The sequence below is a fragment of the Sphaerodactylus townsendi genome, linkage group LG03 (genome assembly GCF_021028975.2).
Source record: "Sphaerodactylus townsendi isolate TG3544 linkage group LG03, MPM_Stown_v2.3, whole genome shotgun sequence".
In the NCBI taxonomy this organism is placed as follows: Eukaryota; Metazoa; Chordata; class Lepidosauria; order Squamata; family Sphaerodactylidae; genus Sphaerodactylus; species Sphaerodactylus townsendi.
Genome location: NC_059427.1, coordinates 29,806,368 through 29,832,621, shown reverse-complemented (window position 1 = coordinate 29,832,621; position 26,254 = coordinate 29,806,368). Strand labels below are relative to the sequence as shown.

At 45.7% G+C, this 26,254-nt stretch overlaps 1 protein-coding gene across 1 annotated transcript in view; it reads left to right on the top strand.

Moving 5' to 3' along the window:
• PRICKLE2 (prickle planar cell polarity protein 2) overlaps nucleotides 1-26,254 on the top strand; it is a 363,321-nt gene that overhangs the window by 69,851 nt on the left and 267,216 nt on the right. The window lies entirely within an intron of this gene.

Genomic DNA, 26,254 nt, shown 5'->3' with positions numbered 1-26,254 from the left:
CTTCACTTTTGTGGTGTCTCCTGCTGGCACCAGCAAGGGCATGGAGCTGGCCCAGGGAGCAGGGCCTGCCACAAGGTCAGCAGCCACTCCCCCCCCCCCCAGTGCTTCCCTTCACCCTGGGAGGGGAAGGTGGGGGGGTGGCAAGCAGGGGCACTGGGAGGGGAAGGTGGGGGGGGATGGCAGGGGTACCATGAGGTATGAAGGATGAGGTCAAGGGTACCGTGACGTTGAAAAGTTTGGGAAACACTGGTGTAGAGCAATGGACTCTAGTCTGGATTCCCTGCTCTTCCACATAAATGGCAGATCCTAATCGGATGAATTGGATTTGTTTTCCTGCTCCTCCCTATGAAGCCTGCTGGGTGACTTTGTTCTCTCAGTCACAGTTCTCTCAGAACTCTCTCAGCCCCATTTCCCTCACAAGGTGTCTGTTGTGGGGAGAAGAAGAGGGGAAGGAGTGTGTAAGCTGCTTTGAGACTCCTTGCAGGAAAGAAAGGCCGGGTATGAATCCAAACCCTTCTTCTTCTGTTAGCTTCAAAAGCTGTATCCCAGATTTGTTGTTTAAGGATTTATTTACCTCCTGAGAACCTGAGATGGCATATTGCTAAGGGGGAAAGCCGTAAAGTCGTAAATGTCAAAACAGTACTAGATGTCTGAAAAATCAACTTCCGTATTATCCTCAGAACAGAAGTTATGTTGAATGGTGCCATATCAATAGAAGAGTGGAACTGCATTTATGAACTTGGACTTGGAGGTACTAATGTGGATGAATGGGAGCAAAGCGGGAGAGAAACACATTGTAGCATCTAAACCTGAAGCAGTCTCTCATTTTTTTTTGTTAAAGCAAAATGCTCAAGGCAAACTGTTCACATTACATCTTGTAATAAGCTCCTCCACTCTACCATAAAAAAGAGAAAGGCCCAAGCAAAGGAAAACTGCAAATTGGTTGAGATAAGTGGTGTTTTCATTCCACTGAAATCCACTGTTAGTTCTATAAGGAAGGGCAAATATTTGCCCATCTCTCCCCATTGCTGGGCAAGAGATCCGGCAGTACATGTATTTTTTTTCCCTGGTAGTGAGCAGAGGTGGGATCCAGCAGGTTCTCACAGGTTCCCGAGAGTAGGTTACTAATTATTTGTGTGTGCCGAGAGGGGGTTACTAATTGGTGATTTTGCCACATGATTTTTGCCTTAGTTACGCCCCTCCTCTCAGCAGTAGCGCGCAGAACTTGAAGCAGTCTAGCAGGAGGTGCACCGGCTTGCGTGGCAGCCTGCTCCTGCACGCATTCGTTTCCCGCCCAAGGACCGGCGCAGTGGCTGCGTCCTTGCCACAGCCCCGCCCAGGAATGCCCCACCCCAAAATGCTCAGCCACGCCCCCGTCGTGCCCCACCCAGCCCCATTGGCACTACGCCACAATTTGAATCCCACCACCATGAGAACCTGTTACTAAAATTTTTGGATCCCACCACTGGGGCAGGGCTCTTCAACCCATCAACAAGAATACCCCACTTCCAAGGAAGCCGTGGCCTGACATCGTCCTAAGGATCCTGACCTCATCCCTGGCATGTCCTGTCTGTGCAGAAAGACCAGCTGATGATTTGTTTGGCAGGGCAAACCCTTCAACCTTGCAGCAGTACAGAGAAGTTGGCTCCATGAATACCTCATCTTCATAAGAACATAAGAACTAGCCTGCTGGATCAGACCAGAGTCCATCTAGTCCAGCACTCTGCTACTCACAGTGGCCCACCAGGTGCCTTTGGGAGCTCACGTGCAGGATGTGAAAGCAATGGCCTTCTGTGGCTGTTGCTCCCGAGCACCTGGTCTGCAAAGGCATTTGCAATCTCAGATGAAGGAGGAACAAGATTGGTAGCCATAGATCGACTTCTCCTCTATAAATCTGTCCAAGCCCTTTTTAAAGCTTCCTAAGAGGTGTGCTGACCTTGTCCTCTCCTTCTAATCCATTCAAGACAAGGACTGCTGTGGTGGCAGGACCCAAGCTTGGCTCAGGTGCAGAATGGTTTCGGTACTGCTGATCCCTGGCAGGATCTCTGTTCCCATTGGGCAGCCCTGGATTAACCATTCAGGAAAATAAGCATGAGCTTGAGACCTCAAGTAAAGAGGGCCCCGTAGAGTTTTTTTCCTCCTTATCTTTGCTAAGTATTGGGCCAAATTTGTTACATCAGATTAATTCTGAGAATATGATCAAAGACTTTGCAATTAAAAAATGCAGGAATTTTTTTTGTAGTATACAGTTATAAGTAAGCAACTGTAAACATTATTTTGCATCTTTGATTCATTCAAATTAAAATGCTATCTATCTTCAAGGCAAGAAAGCAATGGAATATTAGGCGTTTTTTTCATACAAATAATGATATTTATGCAGTATATGGAGGTACCATTATTTTTTCAGTGCTTTGGGCTTCTAAAGGTATTAATCTGGCCATGCCATCAGGAGTTTGGCTTTGGTCCATGCTGTGTCTTCCTTGCCGTGGGGTTGGGGAAACAGGGGAGCCCCAAGGCAACTGCCCCTCATACTTATACCATGAACCTGGAGATGAATCAGGATGCCATTCCACTGAGAAGAGTCAGCCTGCTGCTTAGTATCTATCAGGAAAAAAAGCTGCAATGTGCTATACTGTATTCACACACACACACACACACACACACACACACACGTGTCAGCCGCAGACGGCCATTGCGTTCACATCCTACATGTGAGCTCCCAAAGGCACCTGGTGGGCCACTGCGAGTAGCAGAGAGCTGGACTAGATGGACTTTGGTCTGATCCAGCTGGCTTGTTCTTATGTTCTTACACACACACAGAGTGGCGTAGCTGGGCCAAACTGCGCCTGGTGCGCATTCTAATTTTCTGCCCCCTTGCCTCCCCCCGCCCCCGCAGCGCCCCCCTTCCCTGCTTCCCTCCTTTCCACGCTTACCTTAGTTCCTTTCCTTTTTCATAACTTTTTCAGGCTGCAAAGGCCTGTTCTCAGTAAAAACAGCCTGATGGGAACTATACTTCCCAGGAGACCTTGTGAGCCCCAAGGTCTCCTGGGAACTGTAGTTCCTCAGGCCATGTTTACTGCAAACAGGCCTTTTGCAGCCTGAAAAAGTTCTGAAAAAGGAAAGGAACTAAGGTAAGCGTGGGAAGAGGGGGTGCGCCACGGGTGGGGTGGGGAAAGGGGGAGGGGCCTGGGGGCGATTTTCCGTGCCCCCCAGGCGTGTGCCTGTTGCACAGTGCAACCCTCGCCCCCTGTAGCTTCACGACTGCACACACACGTGCAAACTCTTCCTGTATTACACAGGCTGCCAACTACTACTGGTCCAGTTCACCTTTACCATAATGGTGGCACTTGTATTAGTAATTCCTTCAGTCAACTAGTGGAAAACTGACCACTGTCAACCCATAGCTTAAAAAATGGAACACGGAGGTAAGTGAAGGCATAGTTACGCTAACATATTTAGAAAGCACTAAAAGTTCAGTAGCTTTTTAAAAAAGCTCTCTTAGTCATGATACTTTGGGAGGCTAGAGAAATATAAAACCACTCAGGAATTTTCTTCATAATGCATTCTTTCGACTGTCTGTCTGCAAGTAAGAGTAGAGACAAGGTTTTAACTTCATCCTGATCGTATGTAACAAACTGAGATGCCAATATGTACTTCTTGTCCGACATTCCAAAGATGCCGAGAAATGAAAATGTAGCTGAAAGCTGGGGGGAATAGCATTTGCAGGTGCATGAACTGTGGATTGTATGCTTTCAAATACAATTGACCCGTATGGATTTTGTTAGTCAGAATTTGACTGAAGGCAGCTTCATTCTCTGTGAAATAGCTTGAGCCATAAAAACTGGTGAGGTTCTCAGGAAGGGCATGATCTAATGACTTCTGTTTAAAACTTGAAACAATGCATCACAAGATGAGGCCACAAGAAGATGGCAATTCACAGTCCATTCAGTGTGGTTAGAGACTAGTGAAATCAATAGAGTGTATGCCTTTTTAACTGCGGCATTTTCGCTCTTGTTGGGATTGCCAGTATGTGGGCCAAAGGTAGTGTGGTTTTCCATGTCAGGGTGCCGTGTAACAACCATGAGTGGACTGTACTAGAGCAAATATGACTTCCAGTGAACTATGAGGTAGGAAAACCTTCTCCCACACTCATTTCCCTCCTGATATGATTACTTATTCATTAACCTTCTTTAAGCATTAGTACAACCACACCAGGGAAACTCTTTTTAGACGTGGTTCGGAGGTGGTAGAGATTCTGGTCTATCTACCCCCGTGGTGCTCTGGAAACCCTCCCATTCTTCAGTTCTGTAGAGGTTTGGTGATGCTCATATCTACCATAATCAGGTCTAGTTTGTTTGTTTTTAAAAGAGAAGTGTCTCCATGCGAAAGCTTCAATCGCTGCCTGAAAGGGACACATGCCAAAAAGACAGATAAGTGAGTTCTAGATCAGATCAAGTTTAAACTGTCCCTAGAAGCTAAAATCACCAAACTGAGCTGTGGTCACATAACAAGAAGGCAAGAGTCACTGGAAAAGACAGCTGCACACAAAATGTTGGGTGCAAGCTGAGTGCGAAACTGACCAGACAGTAAAATGGTTGGGTGGGAAACAGCATCTTTTCCCCCTCTGACACCTTTGTTGTCTGGAAAGCACACCAGAAGCCACCTCTTTTTAAGATGTCCCCCAGATGTCTTATTTTGAGTGTGTGGAGAAAAAAAGATGCATTTTAAGACATCCCACAGACTTTGGTGTTTGTGCTGTGCGGAACAGACCATACACAGCAGGTATAATTAACTGAGGACTGATTTCCCTAGTAGCATTTTTAAAGCTTTCATGAATTGCTGATCTTCCATTCTGAATGCTGTTCACCTTGCAATACTGTGCAGCTGAGTTCAGAATTGGAGCAATGCTTTCCATTTTTCCACATTTGTTTTTGCATGTAAGCCATTCACATGAGCTATTATGCCTATTACAACACCCTTTTTTAGTTACCTAATGGAAAGTTTTCAATTAAAGTAAATGGAAACTCCTTTACTCTCCTCGAATACTGTCAGCTGAGAAAGGCATGTAAGGGAAGAACAGATCACCAATGTAATTCATGCTAAATTCATACCACTTCAATAATTTTCTCCCCAGTCTATCAGAAACTATTCAAGAGAGGCTAAGGAAGTTGGCCTATTTAGCTCCAGCAAGGTCATTACATGTGAGTAACTTTAAACCAGGCAAACAAGTATACCCCAGGGCACACAGCCCAGGAAGGAAGAAAATTTGTGAGTAATAGCCCCCCCCCCATCTTAATTAGGTGTCCAATCACATTCGTATCACCGTTTAGCCAAAGTAGTTGACAAATTGACTGGAGACTCTTTGTAACTGAAATTCACCAGTGGACATTGTTTGGTGCTTTACCCAAAAAAATTAATTAAGATGGCCCCAAGCAAATCCAGACAATTGCTAATGCCACAGAACTGGCAACAGTCGTTGGCTAATAAATGAATTGGAGGCAGGTATCAAAGAAAGCCTGGTAAACTGACCACACAATAGCTTTATTGGCTGCTTCGTATATTAAGGCCCCCACATAGAGGCTTGCTGAAAACCACTTCCATGTGGTGATTGGTTGTAACATTGCAATTCTGTTGCCTTTATTCACTGCAATTGGGCTGGCAAATATAGCAAAGGGAACAGGAAGAGAAAGAGTTTGTATTTATATCCATCTTTCTCAGCCATAAGGAGGCTCAAAACAGCTTACAAACTCCTTCCCTTCCTCTCCCCACAGTCACCTTGTGAGGTAGGTGGTGCTGAGAGAGGTCTGAGAGAATTGTGACTAGCCCAAGGTCACTCAGCAGACTTCATGTGGAAGAGTGGGAAACAAAGCCAGTTCACCAGATTAGAGTCTGCTACTCACAGATAGCAGTGGGGTATCAAATCCAGTTCTCCAGATCAGCTCCCACCACTCTTAACCACTGCATCACACTTGCTTTCAAACATGTTGGTCCCCACATTGGGAAGTGGGGTTTTTTTGGGGAGTCTTTGCTGACCTAATTGTTGTTTCGTGGCCCAAAAGGAAAATTAAAGGTGAATGACTAATCGGGCAATCCTAACTTCAATTGCATTGTTTTAAGTCCATTAAGTCCGCTTGGTATGGTACTGTAAAGCCCACAATTCTAGACAGCAATATCACCAGGATGATATGAGATCACTGGTTGATCGCCAGATGCTTCATTTCAGTATGCATATATGTGCAATTATGTTCATTTATGTTCATTTATAGTTTGCCTTTGTCACAGACCACAAAATATAGAAATTCAAGACGGCAGTGTAGAACAGCCAATAAACATTGCAAAAGGGCTAGGGTAACAGAATCAGAAAACAAGGCTGGGCTAGAAACTCTGAGGCATAACACCTCACAAACAATGCAGAGAGCGATTTACAAAGGTAAAAGACAGTGCCATACAAGCCAGAAATAACAATACACTTTGCAATGGACTCCAATCCTTTCCCCTTACAAACACCTCTGCACAACTGTTCTGTTATTCTGCAATTCTGTTCCCCAGTGCCTTACCTAACCATTTCTGTTTTGCATGCTTCTCAGAAAAATGGAAGTGAAAGAGCCTGAACTATCCTAAAGTCAGTAGGCTGTGATATTGTACTCAGATTTCAAATAAATTACTCCAGTGTTTACAGCTGGTGCAGTGCTGCCTAACAAATTAATAGTTCAATGTGATGCTCTATCTAATCTTCCAAAAAAGCAGCTTTTAGAAAGCTGCCAAGTAAAGTAGGAAGACAACATCATTGGCTATATGTCACTTGAATCAGATATTCTGTGGTATGTTTCCCCACAGATGTAGAGACTTCATTGACATCTCATGACTAATGATCATTGAGAGAAAGAGAAAAGGCTCTTTATACACCCTCCATCCTATCCTTACAGTGCAATCTGAAATAGTTACACTCTCTTACAAAACTATTGACTTCAATGGATTTAGAAGGGTGTTACTTCGTTGACCAGTACCCAGTTTGCTGGGAGTAAAGTGTAGACAGCTGTGGAAGGCAATGGCAAACCACTTCATAAACATAGTCTTCTAATAAATCAGTAGTGATGTGATATCATCCCATGGGTGAGCAATGACCTGCTACGGAGGACTCCCTTTACCTTTAACTCTGTTCAAGATTGCCCTGCCAGTCATCTCTTTTCTGAATGACCCCATTCCGCCGCCCCCCGCCCCCTGGCAAGCTTTAGTATTTCCCCATTGGGGAGATGGTTTAACCTTTAGCTCATTTCGGCTGCTCTTGGGTACCTCTTCTAGTGTTATGACATCCCTTTTGAATGACCACAACTGTACTTGGCATTGCGAATGTGGCTGCGTGAGAAACTTACATACAGGATGTTGTACCATGGCTATTGTATTTTCAAGCCCTTCCTTGAAAATTCCCAGCCCCCAGTTTGCCTTTTTCAATGCTGCTGCAATTTCAGATCACAAGGCCAGACTCTTTCCTGAGTAATCACAGGCAATCCATACCCCATCAGGCTATATTTGAGGACGGGTTTTTTTGCTTCAATGTGCAGTCGTTTGCAATTATTTGATTCTCTTTTTCTTTGGGGTTGTCCACTTGTTCAGTGTGAAGAATGTCTGCTGGAGTGTTTTGGATTTTACTGTCTTGAAGGAGCTGGTGTCATTCATTTCAGACTTCACACTCGTGATGAATGTTAAATAGAACTTGTTCCATTATAGGTCATTGAGGATCCTGCGATTTAGTTCCATTTATTGTAAAATCTGTCCCTTTATTTCTGCCTTCCCCACTGGGGAGGTAATTATCAATTATTACAAAGGATAGGTTTAGTACAATTATTACAAAGGACAGGTCCTCTTAATTCATGGCTGTTACATTTATGCAAAAACCTTAGGTAAGGACTTCTGTTAAAAGCTTTTTGGAAATTCAGAAATTCACCATGACTCTTCTTACCTGCTGGCTGACACTCCATCTAAGCTGTTGATCAGACAGGACTTTCTTTCGAAGACAGCTTGATTATTCTTCACTGACAAAGCTTGTTCTTCTGTGCATTTAAGTTTTAGCTTTAATAAAACTTTCTGCCGATTTACCCAGGATGGCAGTTATGCTGACAGATCTATAATTTCCCAGCTTCTTTCTGCATCTTCTTTTAAAATGGATAGTACCAGATTTCTGGTAAAGTTATTGATTTTAACAAGTTGCATAGTTTTATTAAAATTTCACAATTTGAGCTCTTCGTGAACTTCCATGTGAAAGTCACCTGGCCTCAGTGACATTATAAGTATGTATTCTGCCAGTTGGAGAAGAGGAGTTTGGATTTATACCCTGCTTTTTTCAACGATAAGGAGTTTCGAAGCAATTTATAAACTCCTTTCCCTTTCTGTCCCCACAACAGACACCTTGTGAGTGAGGTGGGGCTGACAGAGTTCAGAGAGAACTGTGATTGGCCCAAGGTCACCCAGCAGGCTTCATATGGAGGAGTGGGGAAACCAGAGGCGGAGCGAGAGGGAACTACACCCAGGGCGCGCACATGCCCTGCGCCCCTGCTGTGGCGCCGTCCACCCCCACCCTGTCCTGGAATGCCCCCGGAACACCACACTATGCCCCCTCCGCTGCTCGCCTGGGGCGTCATGCCCCACCTGACCCTGTTGGCACTATACCACTGGGGAAAACAAACCTGGTTCTCCAGATTAGGGGCTGCTGCTCTTAACCACTACACTATACTAACTCTAAAACATCCTTGTGCGTTGCTTCTTTTTCACATAGCCTCACAAAAGGTACCCTGTTCCAAATGGAGACAGCTGTAACAATCTGTATCATATCTTGTTGGCAATACAATTCTTTCATACAGTATGTGCCATTAAGATACTGCTCAATTCCCCCCCCCCCCCCGGCGAGCATTTTTCCAGCAAAGCTTTGGGGAGGGAAGGAGTCAGAGGACCACAGAACTATTAATATTACTAATAGCCAAACATTTCTGATCTCTAATCACCCTCTCTCCTTAAATATTGGTTTGTTGTCCAGTGTCAATTTTTTTTTTGTTCTGACAGTTGCTTCTTTATCTAACATCCTGGTTTCTTGCTTAAGGGTGGATTTTTCCAGGTTTTTAACTTCAGCAGATTGTTTTAATTGCTTGCACTGTGGTGTTGTTGTGCTAAACTCAAGACAGATGGTGCTCAAAAAACAGACCACACAGAGAGATGGGGAACCTGGTGTTTGCTTGCTTGCGCTTGCATAGCATGGAGGAACCTGCTTCCTTTTCAGAAAATGGCAGCGAGTGGAAATATTCAAAGCAAGAGGCAAAGCCCCCATGCTGGCAGAGAGCCAGTCAAATCTCTTGTTGCCTGTTAGAGGATTAAGATTTTTAGCATGAAGCTGGGGGGAAAAAAACAAAGATACTTCTTCTGGAGGTTCTTTAGTGCTCAGTTTTTACCAGTTAGTTTGGGGGTCGGAGGGCTAGAGAATTTCACTCTGAACCGTGTGCAGACGTAGATTTGGAAAGCCATTGGCATCTCTTCTGCTCTTCTGCTTTTTCTCTGGCAGCCAATTCCAAGAAGGTGATACTGAGGTTTGTGGGAGCCACACTGGGGAAGATCACATGACTTTGGGGAGGCAGGGGAAGCCGACTTACAGGAGGAGAACTGAGGGATAGGATCAAAGCTATAGTTTACTTACACATATCCAGTCTTTTCTCCATGGAGCTCAGGACAGAATACACAATTCCCCTCCGCACACAGACACATACACCTTCACAACAACCCTCTGAAATAGTTCACGGTCATCAGAAGTCACTGACTCTAAGTCTGTCAGTGAGCGTCAAAGCCAAGTGCTCGGGAGCAACAGCCGCAGAAGGCCATTGCTTTCACATCCTGCATGTGAGCTCCTAAAGGCACTTGGTGGCCACTGCGAGTAGCAGAGAGCTGGACTAGATGGACTCTGGTCTGATCCAGCTGGCTTGTTCTTATGTTCTTATGGAGATTTGAACCCAGGTTTCCTCACTTCTAATCAAATAACATCTTTACTTGATCTCAATTTATTAATCAGTTAGGGACCTCACGGGGGTACATTGGGGACCTCACGGGGGTACAAAGCATCACTTTCTCCTGCAGGCTGCCATCCTGAGGTAACATCATCCACATATGTGTCAGCCTTCTCAAAGAACTCCAAAAGCCTGGTGAGGCAAAGTTTTATTCTTCCACGTGCTTGATAGTTGGATCTTTAATAACATCTCCTACTGGTTTACCTGGAACAGACAGTAAGCTAACAGGCCTGTAATTTCCAGGGTCCACTTTGGACCTCAAGGATCAGTTGGAGCTTGATCAATACGGAAAGTGTTCAATCAAGCTCTCCTATTAGCATGAGGGGTGTGCAGGCACAGCTTCCGCACAGCCACGCTGGGGGGTGCGTCGGTGTATATGACGCCGACCCCCCCCCGGACCGTTTACATGAACGGTCCCGGTAAAGGCAGGGAAGATGGCGCAGTGCTGCGCCATCGCCCGATCAACGTATCTCCCCTGTGACCTTCCGGCGCGTCGCCCAGGCCAGGGGACATGCCCCCTGCCCTGCGCGACTGCTCTGGTGTTGCAGGGCAGGGGGCGTGTCCCCAGGCCCGGGCGACGTGCCGGAAGGTTGCAGAGAAGGTATGTCAATTGGGAAAGGGGGGGATGGTGCCTTCCAGCCACTGCCATTTGCATGGCAGCGGCTGGAAGGTGCTGTTTTCCAAAAACCTCGCTCGGGAAGCGAGGTGGGAAAATGGCGGCTTCGCGCCGCTAGGGGGGAGCGAGGGCGGCACGGCTGCGATGCAGCTGCGCCCCCCCCCATGCGAACAGCGTTTTTGCCATCCCTAGGGCGCTGTAAATGGCCCGTGTGGAAAGGGCCTATGTTTGGGTCTAGTCTAGTCGGTGTTTAATTGCAGGTTGTTGTGACACCTGAACACAGCATAGTTCCGCCCCCTCCCCTCCCCCAGTGGCCAGGTTAAAAAAAGTACAAGAAATATTCATCCATGGAAGAGACTGAAAATACTGCTGGACACCTCAGTAGCTGCAACCACAACTGGAGCACAACTGAAGGAAAATTCAGAGAAACTTAGCTAGCAAAACATTGAAGACATCTTCAGGTTTTAGAGGATGAGAAGACATTTAGCAGTAACTGTTAAATATGGATGTCATGGTGCAATTTTATATTTCTGTACTCTTTTGGAACCTCTTTTAAATGCTATTAAAGGATTTTGAATTTGAATCTGTCTGTAGCGGTGAACATGGTTTAAGTACACAAAGCCGGTTTAATTGCAAGCTGTTGTATTAGCTCAGTGTTCCTTCAGTCATTCCACTCTCTCCTTGATAATGTACTACTCCACACCCACCATATATCTTTTGTGAAAATGTACTCACCCCAAATAACATCTGTTCTCTTTAGTACTCTTACAGGCTACATGGCACCAAGCGGAGGGATTTAAATCCATCTTTATAAAGAGGACACGCACAAAAATTTGTTTGGGATTCATTTGGAACATTATATCATTGACTGTAGAGTGGTTGTATTGATCCAGCAACTCAACAGTGCCAGGACTTATTAGGAATACGCCGTTTTGAAGTGTGGTGGAGGTTAAGAGCTTGTGTATCTAATTGAAGCAGTGGCGTAGGAGGTTAAGAGCTTGTGTATCTAATCTGGAGGAACCGGGTTTGATTCCCAGCTCTGCCTCCTGAGCTGTGGAGGCTTATCTGGGGAATTCAGATTAGCCTGTACACTCCCACACACGCCAGCTGGGTGACCTTGGGCTAGTCACAGCTTTTCGGAGCTCTCTCAGCCCCACCCACCTCACAGGGTGTTTTGTTGTGAGGGGGGAAGGGCAAGGAGATTGTCAGCCCCTTTGAGTCTCCTGCAGGAGAGAAAGGGGGGATATAAATCCAAACTACTACTCCTACTCCTCCTCCTCCTCCTCTTCTTCTTCTTCTTCTTCTTCTTCTTCTTCTTCTTCTTCTTCTTCTTCTTCTTCTTCTTCTTCTTCTTCTTCTTCTTCTTCGGAGGTTTTTAATCAGAGGCTGGATGGCCATCTGTCAGGAGTGCTTTGAGTGTGTGTTCTTGCATGGAGGGATTTGGACTTGTTGGCCCTTGTGGTCTCTTCCAACTCTATGATTCTAGGCTGTGACTTGACCCCAAAACAGATGGAGCATCCTTGTATGGAAGGCTTCCTTGGGGTCACGGTACAGGTGGAAGCCGTTGTGAAGTTCGCTCCAGCACATTCCAGCTGTATTGTATAATACAGTGGCACTTGGCGTGAGAGATAATTCCTGAGAGAGATCAAAGCAAACAAAGATGACAGGCCATTGCTTCATGGCCATCAGGACAGTTGTTTAATGCCAAGAGGTGAGCGCCCACTGGTTCCTTCCCAATTATTGCTTTTTAGCTGCTGAGGAAGAAATCTATTCACAGCTCTGTCACAGCTAGGATCAGGCTGTCAGGCTCAATTAAAAATGATTCGAAGCCATTATCCTACCTTGATCTATGCTGTTAATTGATCAGACATTCCACAGAGAGTCATCCCAGAAAGGGAAGGGCCTCAGATTCTTGGCTTTTCTGGCCCAGGTAAACAACAATTTTATTAGGCTGTATAATCTTTGAGTCTGCTTCAGAATTGCTTCCACGGGCTCTTCGAAGTCATATTTACCACTGAAGGATATTTCTCCCCAATATCTACTTGTGAAAGCTGCTGTGAATTCATTTCTGATATGCCGGTTCTTCTCAAGAGTCCTTTTTCACAATAGGTGGTCTAATGGTCCAACCAAATCTCTGGCAGGTTTCTGCTTCAATTATAGTTTTACAATTTCTTATGATTGATTTTTTAATACATGTATAACTTTAACCAGCTGCCCTTCAAATTCTTTCTTGGCCTGTCCTATTATGATTTCCTTTCAAACTGAATGTTCTCGTCAGTTTCCCTCATTAGAGTTTCCTTCACATTTTAAAAGATTAATTTTACATTTTTATACATTATTAATATTGCCATTTCCTCCACGTTAATATTCATTTGTATTTTTTTCAGCGGGGATTTTTTCATTATGTTATATTTTGAATCTTTATTGTACTTTAAAAAAATAAGGGTCCCTATAGTTTTTAAAAGTTGATTACAGTTACTTTTAATTACAGTTGGACTTGCGCTTTTGCCTTGGCAGAATTTACTTTTTTGGAATTAAATGTGATAACTATATTTTTCTTGCCAAATTTCCTGCTAAGAATACACTGACTTCATTGTATTTGCTGTTTGCTAATTCCTAGCTCTGTGGTTTTCAAACTGTCTTTCAAACTGGAATATCTTAGAATTTCTTCACTGAGACAATCAACAATGGCAGATAACATTTTCCCGAACAATGACTTTCCTTGAATGCATTGGGAGTGTTGGGTGTGTGTGTGTGTGTTCTATGCACGTGTGCAGTGGTGGGATCCAAAAATTTTAGTAACAGGTTCCCATGGTGGTGGGATTCAAACTGTGGCGTAGCGCCAATGGGGCTGGGCGGGGCACGACGGGGGCATGGCTGGGGTGGGGCATTCCTGGGCATGGCTGTGGCAAGGACGTAGCTGCTGCACCGGTCCTTGGGCAGGAAACGAATGCACGCAGGCGCAGGCTGCCACTCACGCCGGTGCATCTCCTGCTAGACTGCTTCAAGTTCTGCGCGCTACTGCTGAGAGGAGGGGCGTAACTAAGGCAAAAATCATGTGGCAAAATCACCAATTAGGAACCCCCTCTCGGCACACCCAAATAATTAGTAACCTACTCTCGGGAACCTGTGAGAACCTGCTGGATCCCACCTCTGCACGTGTGACTCCCGAAGGGATTTCCTGTGGGCCTAAACTCCTGACAGGTATCCCTCATGAACAGGTATGTGCATTCCAGAAACCTTTGTAGCTTTCAGGATTACCTAAGAATAGGAAGTTAGAAAAAACATTTGCCTAGAAAATACGCTATTTCGGGTCTAGGTTTCTTTTCCCCCATATTTCCCTTTCCTCAACTATCTCTGCTTTATGCTTAAAATGAACTTATTTTTTTTAAAAAAATTGTAAACATGGACTGTAAGAAGGTTCTTCCTTAATTCCCCCCCCATGGTTGGGTCCTTCAGCAAAGCATTCCTTGAAAAGTAAGGAAGAGGAAGCTGTTGGTTTGCAAAGACAGGAATGTGCCCTGATTCTCCTTCCTGTGTGGTGAAGGTTCATATTCTCCCATTCAGATAGTGTGGCTGCTGAAACTCACTCAGTCAAAGCTACAAATAATAAAATCTTAGGTGGAGACAAGTTTATGTAAGATAAGGTGACCAGATGGTCACCTTGTGAACCTGGGACGAAGGTAGGCGGCTGCGCACGCACGCATGCGCGCGCAGCCGCAGGAGCACACTGCCTTCTGGGGTGCTGCCGTTTCCCTCCCTGTCACAGGGCAGGAAACGGCAGCACCCCAGAAGGCCGTGCTCCTGCGGCCGCGCACGCAGGAGGCTGCCACACTGCCTTGCGCCCAGAAGGCAGTGCGGCAGCCTCCCAAAAATCGGGACAATGGAAGGAACCCGCGGGACGCGGGACAAATTGTGCGAAGGCGGGACTGTCCCGCCAAAAGCGGGACAGCTGGTCAGCCTAATGTAAGAATACAGGATCAGAGGGAGATGAGCACTGTATAAAAAGCTATACAAGCATATTTCCCCTGCAGACTCCCACTTGCTCGAAGACAGTATTTACTTCTCTCTTCTTCGTCCTTTACAAAAGTAACCTGCAGCAAGCTATTTGGACACACACGCACTCAACTTTGTCTCGATGTTCAAGGCCTATGAAGCTGTCCTGGCGACAGGTGTTCCTCAAAGCTTTATAGTTTCTTCAGTCCAGATGGTGTTGCCTTTCCCACCAGATGTTACATGTGTTCCCAAATGTTCCCGGAAAATGTACATAAGAAAGAAATATTCCATGAAATTAAAACAGTTCAGAACTTGGGTCACACTCAGTCAGCATATGGTTGCCATGGGGAGAAAAATGTAAGCTTGGAAATAAAGCCATGCCATGAATTCGGGAGGGTTCCTTCTTTCCCTCATTTGAACACACTTCTGTTTGCTCTCCCCCCCCCCCCCCCCGATCTCTTGAATCCTTTCTGATAGCAGACATTGCCCAAAAGCTGGGAATGGAGATGGAAAGAGAGGTAAAGAGGTGTACATGAGTTAGAAGAAATGGTGAAAGGTTCACCTTCAGTTGCTCAACCATACCTCTCCCCCATCTTCTGACCCTTTCTTGAAAGGGTCCAGAGACAAACCGCACATGCAGAATAATGCACTTTCAATCCACTTTCAATTCACATTGCAGCTGGATTTTACTGTGCTGAATAGCAAAATCCACTTGTAAACAATTGTGAAAGTGGGTGCTGTGTGGTTTCCGGACTGTATGGCCGTGTTCTAGCAGCATTCTCTCCTGACGTTTCGCCTGCATCATTATTCAGTTAATTGTGAAAGTGGATTGAAAGTGCATTATTCTGCATGTGCGGAAGGGGCCTTTAAGATAGGAAAACGTTGGGGCTCTCTTTGACACCAGTTTCCAGCTTCTGTCCAACAGCTGTCAATTTCCAGATGATGCCTGGAGATCTCCTGCTGTGACAACTGATCTCCAGGCAAGATGTTTTCTTCACTTTGGTACAATTTCAAATGGACTAATGCTGATATCAATGTGAATTTCCTTTTTTTTTCCCCCTGTGTAAACAATATCCTAAGATATCTATCCAAGGGGCCTCAGACTGGTAATGACATGATCATGAATTTGCTTAGTCAAATCTTTTGAAAGTGCTAAGTATGTAGGGTTGCCAACCTCCAGGTGTCGCCTGGAACTCTCCCAGTATTATAGTTGATCTCCAGATGACAGATCAGTTTCCCTGGACCAGATGGTGACTTTGGGGGTGTGGATTTTGTATCTTCGTACCCTGTTGAGGACTTGCTACTTCCCTTACCCCATCCTTCCCCTTCCCATACCCCCAAATCTCCACCCCCCAAATCTCCAGCTCAGCCCTGGCAATCCTATAAGTATGGGTCCCTCTGGAAGTGCATGCAGTTCGCTCATGGAGTATGTGCTGTGTTCAAACGCACACCCTCCTTCACATGACTCGAATGAACTAGGGGCGATTCCGCACACGAGTAAAATAGGTTCAACCCAGTTCCCTGAGAAGGGTACTGACCTAGGTCGAAGCCATTGTTGTTCCCCACTGCAACCAGCTTGATCCCAGCTCAGAGGGCGGAATCATCCTGTGCCTCTTCACATTCACGCTCTGATTGGCTACTGCTCCCATGGGCTGCTGTTCTGTCTTTATCCCCATTGACACGCTTATAAAAAAACTTCGCCACAGGAAATCGGGAGGGACGGCGTGGCGTTTGATTGGCTAGCTGTATGCATGCCCGGAACACCCAGCTGTGGGATTGGCTGAATGGGGACTCCTGGCACCCAGGAGGATTCCTGACTTCTTACTGGAATCCAGCTGAGTTCGAAGCGTGGTTCCCTGAAAAAGTAGTAGTTCCCAACTGAAGTCGGAAATTTGACCGTTACACAGGGCGAAGCTGATACAAAACCACGTTGATCCCAGTGGTTGTGCAGAGCACTTAGGTCGAATGCAGCTCGAACTTAGGTCGACAAACACAAGTGCGGAATCGACCTAGGAGGCAAAACAGAGACCAGTTCCTTCATCTCTCATGCTTCTGCTGCTGTATGCTTTCCTAGCTAGGTTGATTGATGCCAGGGCCAGTGGGTCAATTCTTCATTTTTTCGGCTTTTCCTTTGGGTTTTATGTGATTTCTCTTCCAATCGAATGTTATCTGTGTCCTCAAAGATTTGTGAAAAATGCAGTAATTCAATGAATGGGAAAGCTATAAGCATCCAGGTCCTGGTGTGGACAAAGTGGCCCTGATTGTCACTGAAATGAAGCTCGAGGAGAAAGGAACAGGTTTGATTGGTTTATTCAGTTAATTATGGCACACTTATAATTGCAATAATTCAAAAATTCAAAGCAGTTTGCTGTTAATTACACATGGCAAATAAATTCCAAGTGATAATTTCATGGGGTATGGGTTCATAATTGGGTAAGGTTTACTATCAGTTTTGTAACTCGGCTTCCAAAATTAATTGCCAATCCAGAGCAGATTCATATAATTTAAAATCCATTGAAGTCTGTTTAGGACTGCATGATACATCTGTTGTTTCTGATCTAAAATCTAAAGAGAGCAAGATTACAGTTTTGGAATAGAAAAGTGTCGTGACAGATTTCTGTATATGATAGCCCAAGAGGTTATGAACGGAGGTGGGATCCAGCAGGTTCTCACAGGTTCCCGAGAGCAGGTTGCTAATTATTTGTGTGTGCCGAGAGGGGGTTCCTAATTGGTGATTTTGCCACATGATTTTTGCCTTAGTTTCGCCCCACCTCTCAGCAATAGCGCGCAGAACTTGAAGCAGTCTAGCAGGAGGTGCACCGGCGCAAGTTGGCACCCCGCGCCAAGGCATCTCATAGCCTCTCCCCACCCAAGTGATCGGCACAGCTGCCAAGGCCCTTCCTGCTACAGCTCCCTCGGCCCCCAGGAAATGCCTCCCACTGAATGCCCTGGGCCTAGCCCCCATTGGTGCTACGCCACAGTTTGAATCCCACCACCATGGGAACCTGTTACTAAAATTTTTGGATCCCACCACTGGTTATGAACAGAGGTATATAATTTGGCCTTTTACTTTTTCTTTGCTTTTATATGCTAATTCTTCTGAGCCTTTTTGCCTCACTCCGTTTTGTTATTTATTCTTCCAATTCGCCTGCTTCTTTTATTTTGGTTTATTTATTTCATTTATGTTATTTACATCCACCATTCTCACAGGAACTCAAAGTGGATTACGCATAGCATAGGGAGTCAGCACAGGACATTTTGCATTAGGATTTTAGATGTCTGGAACCACCAGAAGGAACTGAAGCAGAGCCTAAGTACTAATGCGACTCCTTAAGTGGGACAGAAACTACCTGACAGGATCCTACTTACAATGAGCAAAATGCAGCAGTCTGGCCACATTATTTAATGACTACTGGCATTCTGTGTCTACTAATTGAGCTTAGGAACTGAAGATTTATGTTTCAGCTCACTGTGTATTTTTTCCTAACTAGTAGTATTATTTATCCCATGCTAGATTTGGAAATCTATAACACCTTACAATCAGTCCACTTCTCAATATGTCGGGAAACAGTTCTTTTAGAAACCAACCGAAGACCCCTGATAACCAAACCCAAGCAAGTGCGGAGGACTTATAGAAAGATGTTGCAGTCTCATTATCAGGTGTCACTTTTTATATGAACTGTAAAAAAGTAAGCACTTGAGGATTGTAGCTTTTGGTGATCACGTTTGGGCTTTATATTGATAAGAGCTGGAATTACAAACATTACTCATGGGAACAACTTGTATGTGTATATATTTGATGCATTCTAGTTTTTTTAAATTGATAAATGTTTTACTGTAATTTACAATGCCAATAAAGGCTTTACTACAACTACTAAAAAAATGCAGCAGTATAGACCACAGTCCCAAGCATTTATCCAGAAAAACACTCTGGAATAGTTCAGTTTTGGATAGTTTTGTGGAAAGCCAGGAGAGCGAGAGCCTTCCTGACCTCCTCAGGCAGGCCACAGAGCAAGACGGGAGTCACAATGGAGAAGGCAAGCCTCAAAAGCACATTAGCAAAGCTAATGTGATGCCATTAATATGCAGTTGACATGAAAATTAAGTTAAAATCTGAAAAAAAAATCGGCACAAGAAACCACAAAATGGTATGAAATGAAGAAGAGGAGTTTGTTTTTATACCCTGCTTTTCTCTACTGAAAGGAGGCTCAAAGGGGCTTACAAACGCCTCTTCCTCTCCCCACAACTCCCTTCCTCCCCTCACAAGAGACACCTTAAGAGGTAGCCTAAGCCTAGCCTAAGGTCACCCAGCATGCATCATGGGGAATAATCCTAGCTTTCCTGATTAGAGTCTGCCACTCTTAACCACCATACCATGGTCAATGAAAAAGAGTCTGGATTTAAACTCTGCCTTTCTCTCCTATAAGGAGTCTCAAACACCTACCCTTCCTCTCCTCACAACACATATATTGTGAAGTAGGTGGGGCTGGGAGAGTTCTAAGAGAAATGCGACTAGCCCAAGGTCACCGAGCAGGCTTCATGTGGAGGAGTAGGGAAAATCAATCAGATTAACAAGATAAGAGTCTTCCACTTGTGGAGGAGTGGGGAATCAAACTCGTTTCTCCTGATTAGGGTCCACCACTCTTAACTGCTATACCGCACTCTCAAGAGAGTCATGGGTTCAACTCACACAAGGGAAAAACAAAATTCAATCAGGAACGCTTAAGTTGAACTAGAAGGGATGAGAAATTTGATAACATACCTGGTTCTGTGTCTGAACCTTTCCTTTTCCTGTACTTCATCCAAATGTTTGTTGGTTCATGTTACCAATGTATAGCTAGACAGGTGATTATGACAATGGAAATGGTAATTTGGGATGCTGGCACAGCAGAACTGAGCACCACTCTGAATACTGAATGCACTCCCAGCAAGCACCTGTTATGCTTATTCAAGGGGGGGGGAGCATGTGCAGATTTGGGGGGACCGAGCACCAAATGTTCCTTTTTTGTCCCTTACCAGCTGCAAAAAAAACAAAGCAAGAAGATTGTTTTGCTAGTGTGATTATGTATTCCCAAAGAGTCTAGGTTTGTGACAAGATGTGATAAACGCACCTGTACATCCTTGCCGTGCTCAAATGCTGTTTATAAAGAAGAAAACATTTAGTTTCCTTTTGCTTTACTAAATGTAATCTTTAAGACGGGTTAAGGGCCAAAAATTGAGGGCTTGTAACTTTCAAGGAGCCAGGAGAATGCATGCCCAATGGGACATTGCAACTATCTTGTTGGGAGGGAGGATTTGTCGAGGTTGGGATGTCTGTGCCAGAAGCGGAGGGTGGTTTTTTCCCTTCCCACAAGAAGAAGAGAAGAAGAGTTTGGATTTATATTCCCCCTTTCTCTCCTATAGGAGACTCAAAGGGGCTTACAATCTCCTTGCCCTTCCCCCGCTCACAACAAACACCCTGTGAGGTAGGTGGGGCTGAGAGAGCTCCGAAAAGCTGTGACTAGCCCAAGGTCACCCAGCTGGCATGTGTGGGAGTGCACAGGCTAATCTGAATTCCCCAGATAAGCCTTCACAACTCAAGCGGCAGAGCTGGGAATCAAACCTGGTTCCTCCACATCAGAGTGCACCTGCTCTTAGCCACTCCGCCACTGCTGCTCCCCCTGCAACACTTTATTCCTCTGTGGAGAACTGACAGGCAGTCTTTCATTAAAACGGGAGAAAGAGGAACGGTGAGGACAGCAGTCAACCTTTCTATTAATTCAGTAGTGACCTGAGTCTTTGGCCTATTGCTGTAATCTCTTGCTTGGCCCTCCAGGGAAGCTTTGGGCAAGGGCCAAATGTGCTCCTGCTGCAGCTGGTCCCTAGCCAGTGAGACTCAAGCTTGTGGCTATTTGCGTGCGCCATTCATGGTTGTGATGTTCCACCGTGCAGGACTTTGCGGGAATCTGGAGGACTGGCTTGTGTAGCTGCTTCGTGAACATTCTGTAATGGTCATCAGAACATACGTGCTCAGCTCCAGGGAAATATATTCATGAAGGAGATTTTTATCTTGGCCTTTTGCCAAGGAGCTCAGACTGCCACATGCCATTCTCCTTTCCTGTATCTCATTCTCACAACACCCCCCCCCCCCCCGAGGAGTGGATTAGGCTGAGGGAGTGATTGCTTCTGGGTTGGCAGTGTGGAGATTTGAACTTGGGTATCCCAGACCCCACTTTGACTCTTTAATGACCACGACGTATTCTGATTCCTTCTACGAGTCACATACTAGTTTTGGTCGCATTTTAGTTATCAAATGCAGAGAATGTCCCCCTGTCTTGTTAGGGTATATATTCTCTTTGCACATGCTGTGATATCACTGTGGCAGCCGGGGGGGGTGGGCGGTCAAAGAGGGAAACCATCTCCAAAAACTAAGCAAGCTCCTTTCTGGATCACCCCTTGCTCCATATTCTACATTGACACTACATTGATAAGCAGTACCACTTGCAGCATAAGCCGTGTCAAAGTTTAAATTAGGGCTGAGCTGGATTTTTTTACATGAAAAATTGCCCTTTCTATGGGGTGACCAGAAGTCTTCTAGGGATGGCACAGTTTGTAGAGCTTCCCTAGGCAGGATACTTTGTGACTGGAGCCCAGAGGATAACACATGAAACTGCCCCCCCCCCCGCCCCCAACACACCACTTTTTGCATATGGGAGCTTCTAAAATATCAGCAAAATTCAGAAGCGGCATTTGCTCAATATTATTGGTTTGCAGATTGTATTCTGGAGATAAGCAAGGCAAGTAACAGCTGAAAGGGATGGTTTTTATCCGAGGAAATGCACAGAGGGGTAAGGGTTATTGGCCCACACTCCACAACATACCAGCCCCAATCCTAACCCCCTCTCCTTCCATGCAGTTAAATCTGAAAGATCCGATCACACCTCATGTGTGCCTTGTCTCGTTGTATCTCCAGTTTGGGTTATGGAATATATTTGCTGCTATTCTTTTTGATCAAAATGTACATGAATTTGGAGGACAATAAAGTGCTTATGGGCTGAAAGGATGAACGAAGGGCCAGGTAATAACAAACAATGTGGTGTGGGGGAATATGAATACTGAAGTACTCTAACATTGCCACCCTAATCCCACTGAAACTCTTTTAAGCTATTGTGGGCAGCTCTGGGTGGGGAGATTCTAGAAGATTTGGGGGGGGGGGCGGAGACAGGGGAGGATGGAATTTTGGAAGGGGGGTGTCCACAAAGAGCAGCAGTGGCGTAAGAGGTTAAGAGCTCATGTATCTAATCTGGAGGAACCGGGTTTGATTCCCAGCTCTGACGCCTGAGCTGTGGAGGCTTATCTGGGGAATTCAGATTAGCCTGTGCACTCCCACACACGCCAGCTGGGTGACCTTGGGCTAGTCACAGCTTCTCGGAGCTCTCTCAGCCCCACCCACCTCACAGGGTGTTTGTTGTTGAGGGGGGAAGGGCAAGGAGATTGTAAGCCCCTTTGAGTCTCCTGCAGGAGAGAAAGGGGGGATATAAATCCAAACTCCTCCTCCTCCTCCTCCTCCTCTGCTTCTTCTGCTTCTGCTGCTGCTGCTGCTGCTGCTGCTTCTTCTTCTTCTTCTTCTTCTTCTTCTTCTTCTTCTTCTTCTTCTTCTTCTTCTTCTTCTTCTTCTTCTTCTTCTTCTTCTTCTTCTTCTTCTTCTTCTTCTTCTTCTTCTTCTTCTTCTCAGCAGTGTTCAAAGTCACAGAGCCCAGTGTCCAAAGCAGTCATTCTTTTCAGGGAAGCGGATTCCTGTTGTCTGGAGATCAGTTGCACCAGCAGGAGATCTCCAAGCCATACTTACAGGTTGGCAATCCTAATTGAAGCTGGTGTGACTCTGTTTAGGATTGCACTGTGAATCATGATGGAAATCACCCATGATATCCACTGGCAAATTGGCAGGAATTCAGGGCTGCTGTTTGTAGGACCGGACAAAGGAGACAGCTTTGGGTAGACCTCTCCATCCTCTCATAGAATGGCCAGTCAAACACTCAGGCTATTAGCACTGCAGGTGCAGCTCAGTTCATTTTATTCAGTGGGGAAGTGGGGGGGGGGGGGCCTTTAAGAGAGCCAGTGTGGCATAGTGGTTAAGAGTAACAGTCTCTAATCTGCATAACTGGGTTTGATTTCCAACTCCTACACCTGAAGCCTGCTGGGTGACCTTGGGCTAGTCATAGTTTTCTCAGAATCTCTCTGTTCTGCCTACCTCACAAGATGTCTCTGTTTGAGAATCTTTGTGGTAGAGAACATCAGCGTATAAAAACCGATTCTTCTTCAGCATTGTGGCCCTTTTAAATGACAGTTTAGCTGCATACCAGGAATCCATCATGGACACCCAAAAGTACAAAGACAAAGAGAGAGAAGGCCTTAATTTGAATTTAATCCAACTTGATTTTGCTTGTTGGGGGAGGGGGGGGGAGTGAAGAAGCATACAACCCACAGAGAAATAGTTTCTGCACAGATGTCACTCAAATGATCTTCCTTGATCTTCTTGCTTTATTTGGGACAATTATTTTAGGCTGTTTCTATGCTGCCTCTTCAGAGTCTTTCCTAAAAATAACTTGACGCCCCAAAATACATGTGAGTAAGCTCTAAATGTTCATTCAATAAACAGTTCGTTGTAAATTATTTCTGAATCTGCTTGCTTACGGTTTGAGACCCAATAACAAGAAAATGCTCTTCCTTATGATCTCACACAAAAATGTAAATGTCTGTCCCATTGCCACCCATAGTGCTTGGTCCTCATGTGGAAAACATTCAGAGAAAGAGATACCCCCTATACCACAGATCACTATTGTGTGGTTTTTAATATGATACTTTCTGTCTGTGCATATGCAGTGTGTCCAGGTACTGAGTGGTTTTCCTTGCATTTATCTTTCCTCATTAATAGCTTGCTCATCCGTCTGGGAAGAATTATGCATCTGTTCTGTACAGCACAATGTCATCCTTGTGATAATAGACAAACACGTATCACATTACTCAGACTGCCAAAGTATATAAACAGTACCACTCCCCCTCCTCTGTATTTGGTTTCAGGCAGGACTTTAACATTGCAACAGGCCTGGATTTCCTTTTTTTTTTTTTTTAAGAACTCCCTTTAAGCTGAGTCAATCAAAAATGGAAGAGACTACCTCAGCATGGTGGCATATGGTAGGCTTGTTAGCATCCTCATTCTTTTGACAAAATGTTCTCGTTCGAAATACCACCGTGCCGCTGCATGGTACCGGTCTAAGAATAAGTGCCCCAAATTTGGGTAGAGACTCCCACATGTGCCAGCATGCACTACAGATGCACATCTGCGTCATTGCGCTTGTCATATGGCAGTGATGGCGAACCTATGGCACGGGTGCCAGAGGTGGCACTCGGAATCCACTCTGTGGGCACGTGCTCACAGAGTTCGTCATGTGAGGGGCGGAAAATCACCCCCCCCCCACACACACACACATCTAGGCTGGCCTGGACTACTGAGCACAATGTGCGCGCACCGTGGTGAGCAGGGAGGACTTGGCTGGCGGGCCTGGTGCCTGTGCTCCGGGAGGCTGCTGCCCGAGGGGGGGGGGCAGAGGAGGCAAAGATACTAGAGAGGCACAGAGCAGTGTGTGTCGGACTTGCTGGAGGTTAGAGCAGGCTGGCCCCTGCTCGAGGGGGGGGGGCGGAGGAAGAGGGAGCCAACCGGTTTTTTCTACACTAAAACCTCAGCAATCAGGCTAAATTGCCGGGTTGGCACTTTGCGATAAATAAGTGGGGTTTGGGTTGCAATTTGGGCACTCGGACTCAAAAAGGTTCGCCATCACTGTCATATGGGGACTGGTAGGATGTGTCTTTTGATGTACGTGGGGGTGGGCTTCTTCATCTGCCTGTCGTTACATGTGTTTAGTGCCAGTGACTACAGGGTGAACAGGGCGCACATAATGAGTGCCTGGTTCATGTATTATGAAACGGATTCTGCTTCCGATCTGTTTCCCCTGCTCAAGTTTTGTTAGTGATAACAACAACATAAACGGAAAAATGTCTTTGTCACTGTGCAGAAGCAAATCTGTGGCATGGTTGTGTAGACATGGGCCCTTTCTGCACAAAGCATTTAAAACGTTTGCCAAACGTTCTGCAGATGTTTCGCAAAGGCTCATTTCTGTGTGTTTTGTCTACATAGCCCAGGGGTGGCCAACCTATGGGACTCCAGATGTTCATGGACTGCAATTCCCATGCTAGCAGAGGTTGATGGGAATTGTAGTCCATGAACATCTGGAGTGCCATAGGTTGGTCACCCCTGACATAGCCCATAAAAATAAAATGTTTCAGCAGAAAACGGTTCTTTTAAAAGAAAATACACACGTGGCTTCGATATTACGAAGACTCGATATCTGGAGCCTTGCCAGCACTGACATCAAATCTACATAGTGCTGAATCCACAAGGCACAAAATTTTAAAGGAGAAACGTCACATTCGCACAATCAGCAGGCAATAATCAATTTATTTATGCAATGACAGAAATGACAGGCAGCCACAATGCCGGAAGAGAAAACGTAGGAAACTTCAGAAAATGGCAGTCAGAGAATCTCTGAAGCAACAAAAAATGGTGGATGACCCAGAGAAACTAAAATAGCAGAGTCAGAGGGGGAGTGGAGCTTCAAATTCCGGCAGGAGAAATAAAACATTTCCTGTTTCTCTGCACAGGACAGGAGGAAACATTATGAAAACATTTCAGGAAAAAAAGATCACTAGTATAAAGGATCCATGTTTCAAAGCTGCAATAAAATGTTTTCAAAAAGGTTTTTTTGGGGGGTTACTGTGGGTTACTGCTTAGAAGAAAAAAATTCACAGTGGACTTCATGGCGGATCAGCAGTTTGATTCCAGGTGTCTCTAGTGTGTGTCCAACATGCTGTCCATGCTGTCCATGCTGATTCTTCCACATCAGGGCTTCCAATTCTGGGTTGTGACTTTCCTGAAAAATTTGGAGGTGGAGCATTGGGACGGTGGGGTTTGGGGAGGGGAGGGGCCTCTGTGGGGTATAATGCCATAGTGTCCACCCTCCACAGCAGCCGTTTTATCCAGGGGATATCCAGCCATTTTATCCAGGGGAACCAATTTCAGCTGTTGAAGTTCCAGGTAATCTCCAGGCCCCACCAGGAGACTACCACAGTGGCGGAGTTACAAGGGGACGGGGGGTGCGCTGTGCACCGGGCTCATGCCTGGGGGCATGGAAAATCACCCCAGGCCCCTCCCCCTTTCCCCCCATGGCACCCCCCCCGTGGCACCCCACCCCACCCCCCTTTTCTCATTCCTTCCCACACTTACCTTACTTTTCTTTTTTTAGAACTTTTTCAGGCTGCAAAAGGCCTGTTCGCAGTAAAAACGGCCTGAGGAGCTGCAGTTCCCAGGAGACCTTGGGGCTCACAAGATCTCCTGGGAAGCACAGTGGGAAGGGGGGGAGGGGGGCGCCATGGGGGGCCATGGGTGTGTGTGGAAAATATAGAATGCGCACTGGGCGCAGTTTGGGATAGTTGGGATAGGTGCACCTGAAGTCAGTAATCACCAAAAATCCGTACCTAGTGAATGGAAGCTTGTATTTCA